Source organism: Podarcis bocagei, assembly GCF_964188305.1.
Source record: "Podarcis bocagei genome assembly, chromosome: 1".
Lineage (NCBI taxonomy): Eukaryota > Metazoa > Chordata > Lepidosauria > Squamata > Lacertidae > Podarcis > Podarcis bocagei.
This window is the reverse complement of record NC_138125.1, coordinates 104357296-104370994: the sequence shown is the minus strand read 5'-3', so window position 1 is coordinate 104370994 and position 13699 is coordinate 104357296.

Here is a 13699-nt window from a genome sequence, read left to right as displayed (position 1 = left end):
CTTCTCTGCTAAGCTGGAGAACATCCGCAAAATAAACCCTTGCTGTTTATATTTTAACGTGGGCAGTTATCCAAGTTGTGCACAAAGAAAAACAAACCTCTCCTATTAGAGCAGAAAGAAAAAATAGAAATTAGAAAAGAGAGAGATCCATTGGATCACATATTTCAACTTCTTGACATTGCAAGATTCGTGTGTGTGTGTGTGTATGAATGAATGACACAATAGCAAAACAATATGAAGTTTCCACAATTATTCTCATATAAGTTAGACCTATAAAAGGGGAGCCATGTTTCCATGAAATCACCATGCTTTGTAACTCCAGCACAACTCTCCAAATTCTGGTAAACCAATCCTGCACTGAAAATCTGTGACTTTCACAGCTCTGCCGCCTTCATTAGGGTGGCTGCCATCAGAAAACCGACCACCTCCCTCTGCAGGAATGCACATTGGCTTGTATTCCTAGTAGTGCTAAGGGGAACATTCTATCAGTGCAAGGATTTCTCCTTGAGCAATGGTATGTTTGCCTCCTCTCCTCCCACTCTGTACCCCCTAAATCAGTTCTGGGGTTCCCCCAATCCCCCTGAGGCAGATTTGGGAATGTCACAGAGGGAGGAAGTCCTGATGCGCAAGCAGAACTCGTTCCACATGTGCAACTATTTAGTTGAAAACCATCCATTATCTGTCACTTTCAGCAGTGCCAGATCAGGAATAATGCTGGAGTTGCACTCAACCAGCAACTGCAAACCAAAGAGCCCCTTTGGGCACATGGAAGGTTATGTGGAGATCCTTGCCTTTACCCCCAAATCAGGTCCTGCTACTGCATTGAATCCTCTTTTTAAGTTCTTCCATATTTGATGAACTTGTCCAGGGGCATAGGAGGCTGCTTGTGGAAGGAGGAAGACTCAGAAGGTCTGTTGCCCATGTAGCTTATTCCAAATGAAATCTATTCCAAGCAAAAGCACAAATGATCTAGATTACAAAAGCAATATAAACAATGGAGCTATTTTCCCTCCTGCTTGTTATAAATTCTTCACTGTAAATTTCAATTCATAACAAGCTGCTCTGAACATTTAGCAAACAAACGGTCCTGTACAGGATCAATTAGTTCTAAATCCTTGCTAGTTTCATCCACTTCCATGATCTTTCAATGTTTTCTCCTTGAGAAATGTGTGTGTATACTGGTATCTTTCTTGTTTCCCATTTATAGTCGCGATACCTCCTTTACTCAATCTAACATTGATTTGGGAAAGGGGTATTTAATATCTATTTCAGATTCTACATTAATTAATTCACAAAGTACAGCTTCACCTCTGTGTTTCTTCTCTCATAGAATTATCTGTCAACATTTCTTAGTGTTACCTCACTTATGGAGAAATCCATCCTTTCAGTGTTGTCTTTTTCCAATGTTAGAGGGATTAAAACATGGCAAAAAGTGTTATTATCTGTTATTTTAATATGAATTTACAGAAACAGTCTCTCAGTTTGGGGGCATATTGAATGTTGAAGGGAATTATTATGCAAAACTTCACTCCTTGCAAGATCTCACTTCTAAGTAGAGATGGGCAAGTCCTTCAATTTCAGTTTTTCTTGGTTTCCCGTTTTTCCAACCTTAGGTTCGTTTCTCCACATTTCCACAAGAGCTCATTGTTATTATTTAAAAAGCAAACATCCTTATGAAAATTTGTCAGCATTTTAGTGCAATTTTTTTCCTGATATACACATTTTTATATGCCATTTTGCCTAATAAACACATTTCGGCAAAGCAATTTCCTCTAATATAGCGCATTTGTGGATGGACGTTTCACTAGCACATGCATTCTTCTGGACACTCCCCCCTAGTATATGCATTCCTCTGCATATAAGAAACACATATTGTTTCATAAAGTACAAATTAAGCAGGCTCTCCTTTAAATGCAAACTGAATGTAACTTTTCCCTCATCTCTACTACGGTAGGGATGGATAAATGTGCATTTTGGTTTTCCTCAGTTTCTCTTTTTTCTTCTAGTTCAGTTCACTACATAGGCAAATGAGTTTGTGAATCGTTTTTAAAAATGTGTTCTCATAACAATTCATCAGCACTTAAGTCGCATTTCTCCAAATGCACCCATCTTTGTATATAATTTCACATAATTTAGTGCAATCTTTATTCTATCTTCCCATACGTATGCATGTTTATGCACATTCCTTCCCTCCCCATATATATGCATTTTGTGCACATGTTTGGGTTGGTAAAACTCAGTCCCAAAATTTGAAGAAGTGCTAATTTTGAAGGGTATTTGTGCTTTGGGTCCGTGTATCATTTGGGGAAGTGCAAGTTCCTACCCCATTCCTGCTCCTACTCCTACTCCTTGTGAGTCAAGGAATGGTATTGTGCTGTAAAGGTAGCTAGTCTTTTGTTAAGATCAGGCATAGGCAAACTCAGCCCTCCAGATATTTTGGGACTACAACTCCCATTATCCCTGACCACTGGTCCTGTTAGCTAGGGATGATGGGAGTTGTAGTCCCAAAACATCTGGAGGGCCGAGTTTGCCTTTGCCTGGTTAAGATAGTTAGAATAACGCCAGGGAAGATATTTCCAGTCAGCTTATAATCTTTTGCTTTGGGCATGGTTCAGCCAAGATATTCCTGACCACCCCACTCTGAAAAAGCCACTGTATAGCTATGGCCCAAGTCAAATCTTTTAATGAATATTCATATGTGGCAGAGGTTACATTTTTCCCTTCCTGTTGTTGTACCTTGGATTTGTTGTTGACACTCACTTTTTCATTCATTCATTCAATTTGTATGCCGCTTTCCTACACAAAAAATCATTTTCAAAGTGGCTTACAACAAAGACCCAGGCAGTGCTGGTTTTATATATATGCAAAACAAGCTATAGCTTAGGGCCCCACTCTCTTGGGGGCCACCAAATTTTTATAAGTATTTCACTATTAATGTACTTCTTAATTGTATTTCAGTTCAACAATTACTTTGATAAAATACATATTTCGTTATGTGCAAATGGCTTTAGATACCTATTAGGTCCATAAATTATCATATAGCATATATTCAACACAAAAAGCAGTGACAATTTGTTGTTGACAAAGGACAGCTGGACATATAAAGGGCCCCATTACCTTCAGTCGCTTAGGGCCCTCATCAAACCTAAATCCGGCCCTGGACCCAGGGATGCATTTCAAACAAAAGCTACAAAAACAATTTCATAATAACATAGGAAAACAAAAATATCACAGCATCCAAAACACTGGGGGTGCCTGCCCCCCTTCAACAAATATCAAGGGAGCCAAAGACCCCTTGACCTCTTAGAGTTGACACACCTGTTGTACAATGACTTTGTTGGATACAGCCTGCTGAATACTGATGGGTTTCCCGTTAAATAATCCCAATTATGACATAGTTTTACAGAGTTAAGAAGTGTGACCTCTTGTGTTACTGTTGAAAAAGGAGAAGGTGGGAAACCGTTATTCTGCTAGCATATCCTAAAACCAGGAACCTGTACAATTCACGGCCCATTAAACCAAGCTCAGCTCAATGGCACTAGATTGTAGCCTTCTAATCCTTGGGAGAAAAGCAATGACAAACCTAGACAGCATCTTAAAAAGCAGAGACATCACCTTGCCAACAAAGGTCTGTATAGTTAAAGCTATGGTTTTCCCAGTAGTAATGTATGGAAGTGAGAGCTGGACCATAAAGTAGGATGATCACCAAAGAATTGATGATTTTGAATTATGGTGCTGGAGGAGACTCTTGAGAGTCCCATGGACTGCAAGAAGATCAAACCTATCCATTCTTAAGGAAATCAGCCCTGAGTGCTCACTGGAAGGACAGATCCTCAAGCTAAGGCTCCAATACTTTGGCCACCTCATGAGAAGAGAAGACTCCCTGGAAAAGACCCTGATGTTGGGAAAGATGGTGGGCACAAGGAGAAGGGGACGACAAAGGACGAGATGGTTGGACAGTGTCCTCGAAGTTACCAACATGAGTTTGACCAAACTGCGGGAGGCAGTGGAAGACAGGAATGCCTGGTCCATGGGGTCAACGAATAGCCGGAGATGACTAAACGACTAAACAACAACACAACAACAATCCTTGAGAGCACTACTTTTTCCAGCACATGAAAGCTCCTTATCAACTGTCATTGTGAGGAGGACTTTTACTTTGTTTCAGCAAAGGAATTCCCAGCACATAAGTTGTTGTTTTTAAAACAATAACCCCCCCCCAAAAAAAAAATTGAGAGCAGCAGATACCATAAGATGAGGCAGAATAAATGATCTCATCTGTGAGAGGTTTGATGTTGTCTCTCCCCTGATGCTACTGTAGATAAAGTTGTATTAATTGACCACATGGGTTTCTGTGTGCTATTTTCAGATGAATAATGTGCTCCATTTGTATTTGGTTTGCCTAAATTACCAGAGGAGTAACTACTGGAGCCAGGCAATATTGACCCCAATTGTCAGAGAGCATTAAACTTTTTGTCACCTTGACAAATGCCAGGGCAGTCGAAACAGGAAATTGTTCTGCTTCCTTCTCGGCATTCTCGTGTATCCCACCAACAATAGAGGGATGTGTGTGTTAAAAATGCTGGAGTCTGGGCTGTTGTCAGTGGCTTCTTTCTGTCTTATTGCCCAGCTTCTATCAGTGGTGCGCCTATTATGCAAAATACAAGCACAGTATTGTTCTGCTGTGGTGGTCACACAACAATCGTCACAGTGGTGTTGCCTGATTGCTGCCCAACTCTGCCTTTGTTGCTCAGTATTCTGTAGTCTGCCGGATTCAGGCTCCTGTTTGCAGGAGCCTCTAAGCAAGACATTATCCTCATGTGAATACAACTCCATTTTTTAATTTCAGTTTTGCCTTTGCAGAACAAATCCTTTTGACAGTGTTTTCTTGATGGCTAAACTTCCACATTCTGGATGACTGATCCAAAACACATGTCAACTAATATAAGAAAAACCACATTGAAATCCAGCACAGATAGGTATGGGAGCATTAGTAAATATATGCTAAGAAACACACACACACACACACACACACACACACACACACTCAAAGAAGTATATTACACTTGCTGGGCTTTACCGAATGCTCCTTTCCCCCTGGATGTCTCGCCAACTGCCACATAGTTCAGGAAGTTGTCCTTCAAAATATTTAAGGTTGCATTTTGCACAATTTCCTCCTTATCTTTCCCCAAGACTTATATTTTAAAATGTCAGTGTGCATATGGGAATGTTTAAGCTCAAGGATGCTGATCCATCAGGAAACTTTTAAAATCTTCTCCAAATAGGTTTATTTTTTTTCCTCCTTCACCCTTAATGGATTGTTTCTGTTTCTGTTGTACCTGCCAGTCCGAATGACAGCACCGCCCAGCCACAAGATATGCCCTCATTTTGAAAAGTCAAGGAAAGAGGTGCAGGCTCCTCCAGATTTTTTGTGTTGCTTGGATTTTTTATTTTATTTTTTTGCCCCTAGAGGAAATGCAATCACAGAGCTTCTCTGCAGCATGGAAATCTGCAATCTTCCTCCCAAAGCAGACTAAGTCATGCCTGTTCACTGCATGGCTGAGAGCCCTCCTCAAAAAATAATATTACCCAGGGTGTGGTTGGTGATTCAAAAGGTAACATTCCCAGCACTGAATCAGCACTGAACTGGTGGACAAACAGCCCCAGGAGTCATTGTTGTGCCACAGGAAGTTTTAGCAGATGACATGAAAAGCTGAGCTACTTACTTCATAGCCCAAGAAGCAGGATTGCACAGTTTTAAAGCATTACCTCGAGCTTCCAGATGAATTCCAGATTGTGCAACTCATTCTACCTACCAGCGGCACTCATCCAGCTCTCCATTACTCAGCATGTGCCTTTTCACTGACTTCAGAAGAAACGTAACTGGCCCTTTCATTTCCCCTCATGTTCCAGTTGGCTAGAGTGTTTATTCACTTCCTCGTCTAAATTGTAGCCCAGGCTGTGAGCTGTTACAAGGCCACCCAAATGTAACCTAGCCAACGCTGCCTTTGTTACACCAAATTCGGAGCATTTGGAATGGAAAAGAATCATCTACTGTAATTTCAAGTACCTGCAACATCTATAAAGTAAAGGTAAAGGTACCCCTGCCCGTACGGGCCAGTCTTGACAGACTCTAGGGTTGTGCGCCCATCTCACTTAAGAGGCCGGGGGCCAGCGCTGTCCGGAGACACTTCCAGGTCACATGGCCAGCATGACAAAGCTGCATCTGGCGAGCCAGCGCAGCACACGGAAACGCCATTTACCTTCCCGCCAGTAAGCGGTCCCTATTTATCTACTTGCACTTTAGGGGTGCTTTCGAACTGCTAGGTTGGCAGGCGCTGGGACCGAACTATGGGAGCGCACCCCACCGCGGGGATTCGAACTGCCGACCTTTCGATCGGCAAGCCCTAGGCGCTGAGGCTTTTACCCACAGCGCCACCCGTGTCCCTGCAACATCTATATGCAGCTCTAAACAAGATCATTTTATTCATATACACAGATGTGTATGTGCCACAACAAAGGCCACTCAGATCATTAGGCTTTAAGTGCACCTAACTTGCCCTAGGTGGGATACAGGATCCAGCCACACCCAAATGATCCCACACTATTCCAGGAAGAGCTTGTGAATATATATTTTTGGGACATACACCGGGGGGGGGGGGACGGACGGACTATCAAGTTTTGACAAAATACCTTTGATCTTATACAGTCACACCTTGGTTCTCAAACATTCTGGAACTGGTACATTTCGGCTCCTGAACAATCGAAAACCAAAAGTCAGTGTTCCGGTTTTCAAACGTTCTTTTGGAAGCCAAACATCTGCCAGGGCTTCTATGGCTTCTGATTGGCTGCAGGAGCTTCCTGCAGCCAATCAGAAGCTGCGCTTTGGAAGTCAAACATTTCGGAAGTCAAACAGACTTGTGGAACAGATTCTGTTCAACTTCTGAGTATGACTATACTCCATAGGAGCCAATGGTACATGCAAGGAAGCAGGTCAAAGAGTGAGGATGATTTGGACACTGACAGCACAATCCTGTGCAACTCTAATCAGAAATCAGACCTACTTGGTTCAATGGGCCTCACTCTCAAGTAAATGGATATAGTGATTCCAGCCTTAATAGGCATAATGAATAACCCCCCCCCCCAAGCAATAGATTGTCAGATGGATAGAGTGGACGTGGTTATGTCTTCATAAATAACTCTGACCTCCTCATTTTACAACTAAAGTGACTCCAGGGCTACTGACATTAGGATAAATTAGCACCTTGTGTAACTACAGGAATATGCATTTGAATGTAACAAACAAAACTTTTATATTTATTTTTTGCCACTTTTCACAAAGTTCTTGTAAGAGCTTCGTGATATATTCTCAAGGTGTCAGCTGCTTCACACATGAGCATGTTGCATCTTCGGATCTATGGTTAGCCGCATTGTGGTTGTACAATGCTGCTGCTAACTCACATTAACTTTAGCTTATGGTGAGGTGCAAACACTCTAATGAGACGTATGTTGCCTACTGCATACAGGAATATAGGAATCTGCCTTATACCGAGTCAGACAAGTGGTCCATCTAGCTCAGTACAGTCTGCAACCATGGCTCTCCAGGGTTTCAATCATACTCACAGTCCTACCTGGACATGCCAGGTATTGAACCCAGGACCTCCTGCATGCAAAGCAGTTGCTCTGCCACTGAGCCACAGCCCTTCCCCTATGACTAGGATGCCATGAGTCAGGAACAGCTACATAATAAAACATGAGGCCAATGAATCATCCCTAAGAGAAGAACTCCACAGTTCTTTATATTTGGACAACACTGTATTATACTGTACACTGATGGAATATGTTGATGTAACCCCTTGGCTGAAACAATAACATGATTTTGAGGCTGTCATCTACCGTAACCTATTTCCTTATCCAAAATGATGTGCATTGTAATGTAGGCTGATATAATATTTAGTTCAGTTAAGTAAAAATACCTTGAGGTCCTTGAAGAAGGGGGGAGGGAGGACAGGGTGTTGACTCAAAGATAAAGCAGCAGAATATGTTGGGAACACTGTTTAGAAACCCAAATTCCATCTCACGGCTGGCTTCCTCCCATTTCACAGAACATTCTCAAACCTCACACGGGTTTGTCTGTGATAGGTATCTCAGGAAATGACCTGTTTACTGAGGAAACAGACCAAACCTATGAGAAAATATTTTCTGGACATTCTGGAAGTTCACATTCTGTTATACAAGTCAACATGCAAATGGTCTGACAAAAGAAAATGTTACCGTTTGGAAGCACTGGTGTTAATAGGCAAGGGGGAGCCAAGGATTGCTTAGGCAGAGGGAAAGGACTGAGTGGGCAAAGGTGAAAGTGGAAGGATACAGAAGGAGTTTCTGGACATGCTGTGCCAGTGGTCACTGCCATGACAAGACCTGAAGTTGGACTGGAATAGATCCAAGTTCTCAGTTTCCTCCAAGGATGCCTGAAGCTGGACAACCACCATATTCTCAGTCACTTTGCCCTACCACAGGGCAATATTCCTTTTATCATTTCTAGGTCCTATGAGCTCTTCCTAAGGAGAAGACACATCACTACCTCCTTCAAGGAAGCATTGATCTCTCCCTGGACCCACCCCCTATGGTTTGCTCTAAGAAGCCAAGATAGAGGGCGGGTTGTTGTCTGTGATTCCTCAAGCAGCTTGTCCACAACCTCAGGCTGCAATAATCAAAACATCTCCAGTACAGATGGAACAAGCAGTTCCCTGGACGCCTCCATTGGACCTGCTCTAATTGTGGCATCCAACTCTTTCCGAATCTATCTAAATAAATTGGTTGTCTTAAGTCTGGAAGATTTTGATCAAAGGATCAGTGTTGCTACTTCAGATCCTGAGGCAGCTACCCCCAAAGACTTCATCATGCCAGCCTTTTGGGGGCATAGGAGACACAAGATTATCTCCCTTAAAGACAATCCAAGAAGAAACATATAATTATGGTAGGAAGTCATTATCCATGTGAAGGAAGCAGTAGATTCTTCTTTCTGCAACCTGTCTCTGCACTGATGCTCCTAGCATGTTAACGATTGGCTAATTTAATTGTGTTTAATTTACTCTGGCCTCAGATTTTAAAATCACTGACCACGCACACAAATCTGAAACCTAAGCTAGTTAAATGGCTTACATTTTGGTTTATAAACAAGAGGCACCATGCTTAGAAGACAGCTTGCCAGCTTGACAGAAGTGTGAGGCAAGATAGCTTGAGTTCTGAAGAAACTGTGTTTGGCTGTAAGAAGAAAAAAGAGAGGTTCAATAAGTGGCTAAGATATGTAAATCGCCCAGAAAACATTTGTCATTTTACGGTATATAAATATTGAAAACAAAATAAATGAATATCAAACTTAAATCCTAAATATGTAGTTGGACATCGAAAACTTTCAGACTTACAAATACTTTGAACTCATAAATGCATTTCTTGCTTACATTTATGATGTGGGAATCACTTCCATGTGCTGCAATCCCAAATCACAGGGGGGCACATAGGATTAATGTAACCATATGTGCCTTTCCCATAAGAAGCTGCCGGACCATGGATTCATCTAGGCAAATGTTGTGTGATCTAGTAAATGGTAGGTCTCCAGGGTGTGCTTTTGGTACCCACCAAGAGGGAGAGAGCTACTTGGTTGAGAATATCCAAAAGCACACCAGCAACCTTAGCATCACACCAAGCCAAAGTGCTCCCATGCTGGTTTGGAGCACATGTGAAGATCACCCCAATCTACAAATAGCCGAGCTTCAGCTGAAAAGAATGTTATTCCTTTGAACTCCACACAGCAGAAGCTCATCCTCTGCGTGGGCGAAAGGGTTCTGAATTCTCCGAAAGCGCTCTGAGAAAAATCTCAGCTGCTCCTGTGAGAGACCAATTATATACCTCTTCTCCCTTGTAAAATGGTCAGACGAGGAATGAATGGCTAGCATTTGTCCTACTTCAATGACATATTTAGTACCACAGGAGTTGGGTCAACACTTTGTCTTTGACTAAGAGCAGCTGGAATTTACATGGCCAGCTAGGAGCTGTATCTTGTTGTTTTATTTGTTTATTTAAAATTTGCCCTCAGTCTTTGTACTTTGCATGTTTTCTTGACATATCACTAGCATGTCTTCAAAGTTGCCCACTCCCTATAGCTCTACACACACACACACACACACACACACGCTTCTAGACAGACAGCTGCTGCCACCAGCTTCTGTTCCCCATGGCGTCTAGCATTTTGTCATATTTTGTGATATATATATTTTTAAAAATGGTTTAAAAAGTATTTGTCGTATTTGAAAATATTTGCACCACAGATGAGCCACCCAAGGTGCCCAGCAATTAAAACTTTGAGCCGCTAAGCTGTCATAAGCAGTGCCCCCCACATGTGCATCTAATATTCCTAAATCCCTTTTGCAGCTCCAACCACCCTGCATGGTTACAAAACGCTGAGAGCACATTTTACATCTCTTTCCTCTCCCTGCCTTCTGTTGATTTGGATTTATTTGAAAATGTCCCATTTAAAAAAAAACAAAAAACGTTTTTACCTCAGAACACCACTTGTCCCTTTCTTTCATCTTTTCAGTGGACATGATAGCCGCTAATGAGATGGCAAGGCTCATATAACTTTCCTTGCTGTGTTATTTTATTTACCAGCTCAAAAGCCCCTAACCTCTTAGTCTTTCGAACATCCCTTTAAATGAAGGAGCCCTTGTCTCTCAGGACTCCCTGTCAGCTACGTGCCTTTGCCTCTAAAAGTGGTGCAATCTATTTAGTCAGTGGCAGATATTTAATTAATTAATTTTATAATGAATGATTTTAGAGTGTTGTTTATGCTGTACTTTTGTACTGTTTTATTGTTGTTAGCCGCCCTGAGCCCGGCTTCGGCTGGGGAGGGCGGGATATAAATAAAATTTATTATTATTATTATTTTCTTTAATGACTCTTATGCGCTGCCTGATACAGTTTTCTTAGGCACTAATATTTTAGTGAAGTTTCTCGCCAAAATTTAAAAAGGGGAAACTGGTTACCAACACTTTAAAGCTTTTCCTGTCACAGCATTAGCATATACAGAAATGGAGTTGATGTTTTTGCGTCTTGAGCAGGGCTAATCTAACCACAGACTCACGCATGTCTATTAAACCCAAACGAAATTGTTTTTCATGGGCAGATTTCAGCGTTCTGATGCATAGGGAGCAATCCTGCTTCTGTCACTGAGAGCAGAATCCTTTCCTCTTTGTCTGCCCATCTGTCTCCCTCTAAATATCCCTCTGAGGTTGTCAATTTGCCATTTAAACTACCTCCGTAGAAACAAACCTGGATAGAAAAATTCCCACATGACCTGTAGGGGTTAGCAGGGAAAGTACATTATTGCTTAATGTTGATAAAAGTGAAGCAAAAAAGGGAAAGAAAAAAAGGAAAAGGAGTGCCCATCCTATTTCACTGAACAGCAGAGTTCCCTCGCCTCCCTCCTTATTCCAGGAGTAGCACATTCCCCTCCACCCACATAAATTAAAATGTAACTTTTATTTCACTGCTGTTTAAGAGTTAATGAAAGATTTGCACCTGTACAGCTGTCGTGGGCTGGAATGAACTTGTGGAGCAAATGTACGTGTGTGTGTGTGTGTGTGTGTGTGTGTGTCCCCGGTTCAGACAGTTGTAAATGCCTTGAGTAAAAACACTGAGGACTGCTAATGGATAGGTTTATTTTAAAGCATGCCATCTGCTATCAATCATAGAGAAGTATAGGAAGCAAGTTTGGCTGCGATCCCTTCTTGTGAGCCTGATAAAGATAGGGCTTCGGTACTCTGGAACATTTAGTCCCCAGGAGAATAAAACATCAAACCTACTCAGCAGCTCCACTAACAATAATAAAAATGCCTTTGCCTAAAGGTGACATTCTAAATTTACGATTATTTGTGTCTATAAAGTGTATTCGTTGGCTCCTGACTCATTCTGACTGTCTCACTACAAGAACAATACATTAAGCCTGCCTGAAGTTAATGGAAATCCTATCCTTTTATTAAGCCAACAGCCAGCACCTGAGATGCTCTAGTGCCCTGCAGTATCCCCTCAAGAGGGGTCCTCGTCTGTTTGGAGAGTTAGAGCTCTTCAGAAGACGAAGGCCAAGTGCAATTACACAAGGTAATGAAGAGCGAGGTGGTTTCACGGGGTCACGCTCCTCTCCCTGGAATAACATCTGAATATGTAAATTCATTCCAACTCCAGGAATTGCAATGCCCAACTTTGGGGCTAGTTTGGATATTGCAAGGCGACTTCGCAACATTACAGAAGGATGCAAGGTCAAACCTCATGTTCAATGAGCATGTCCTGTCAAATGAGCTAGAAAATGGGAAACAGAGAGTTGGAAAAGATAGAGGAAGTTGTATACTATGCTGGTGCAACAGACCCTTTTGTAGTCAGCGGATACTAGTATGTACTAGTATTTTAATATGCTACCAGTATGCTGTGGTGTTGGCATTACACTATTCCTGCCTCACATAAGTCCTATATCACCTGTAGTGAGAACTGTCTAATAGATTCAGGGTGTGGATCTCACAGATTTTTTTTAAAAAAATAATTCCTATATTTATTTCATTAGAACAAAAATACGATTAAATCATTTCTTCACTTTATTTGACAGCTACAACTCATGTTCAGGGCAGACAGTGTTCTTCAGCAAAATCCACTCACACATCACATTCATCCTTGCACTTTTCCATGTGCAGAAGTTTCCTGCTTTTGCTATCCCATCACCCTGTAGCCCTTTCACAAGTGACGTGCTGAGCTCCCATGGAAGCTGTGTGCAAGAAGAAGGCTTCTAAATGAGATGAGAGCCACACAGAAGGTGCCAAAACAACAACAAACAAACAAACACTTGCCCCTGTCAGTGCTCCATGCGGTGGGTGGCAAAGGTTCCTGCTCTGGCAGGCAAATGATACAGGGGTGGTAAGACCCTATTAAATGTGTTATGAGCCATGCAGACAACCTCTGTATGCATCTACCTTTTCAGTGCTTTTCATGTGACCATCTCTTTCTCTCTTTTTTCATTAGCTCTCAGAGATACAACAACAAAGGAATCACTAAAGGTGAGTGAGATTCTGTTGGAAGGAATTGCTGTGGTTACATGAAGGCAGACAGAAAAGAAAAGAAAAGAAAGAAAAATATAATAGAAGTCCACAACCTACACAGGTTGTGTGTGTGTGTGTGTGTGTGTGTGTGTGTGTGTGTGTGTATTAGAAGCCCAGCTGCTAGAAGAAAACCACTGGTTAAAAGTGTGGCCCTTACTGCAACAACTTCATTGTGAGTACCTCACTTTCCTAGAAGAAAAGCACTGTATAAATGTGTAAATATAACCACATATCCTGAAGATATCACAGTCTCCACTGACCCTCACTCCAGTGAAACCAAACCTGAGTAGGTGCTTTGAACCCTTGTGGTCTCTCAGCACTTGTGGTGGCATGTAACAATATTTACAAACTTATTGCCAAGGTTGTATGCTCCTTTAAATTTCCCAGTCCCCACCTTCAGCTGGTTCATGGCCATGATATTCCAACGGAGCAATACTTTTTTTGCCTAGAGATTTCAATCCATTCTGCTGTTATCATTTCAACATTTCAATGAGTTTTTCTGGGGTGTGATTGTTGCTTTTTGGCTTGCTCTTTGGCACAGATGTGAGACACGT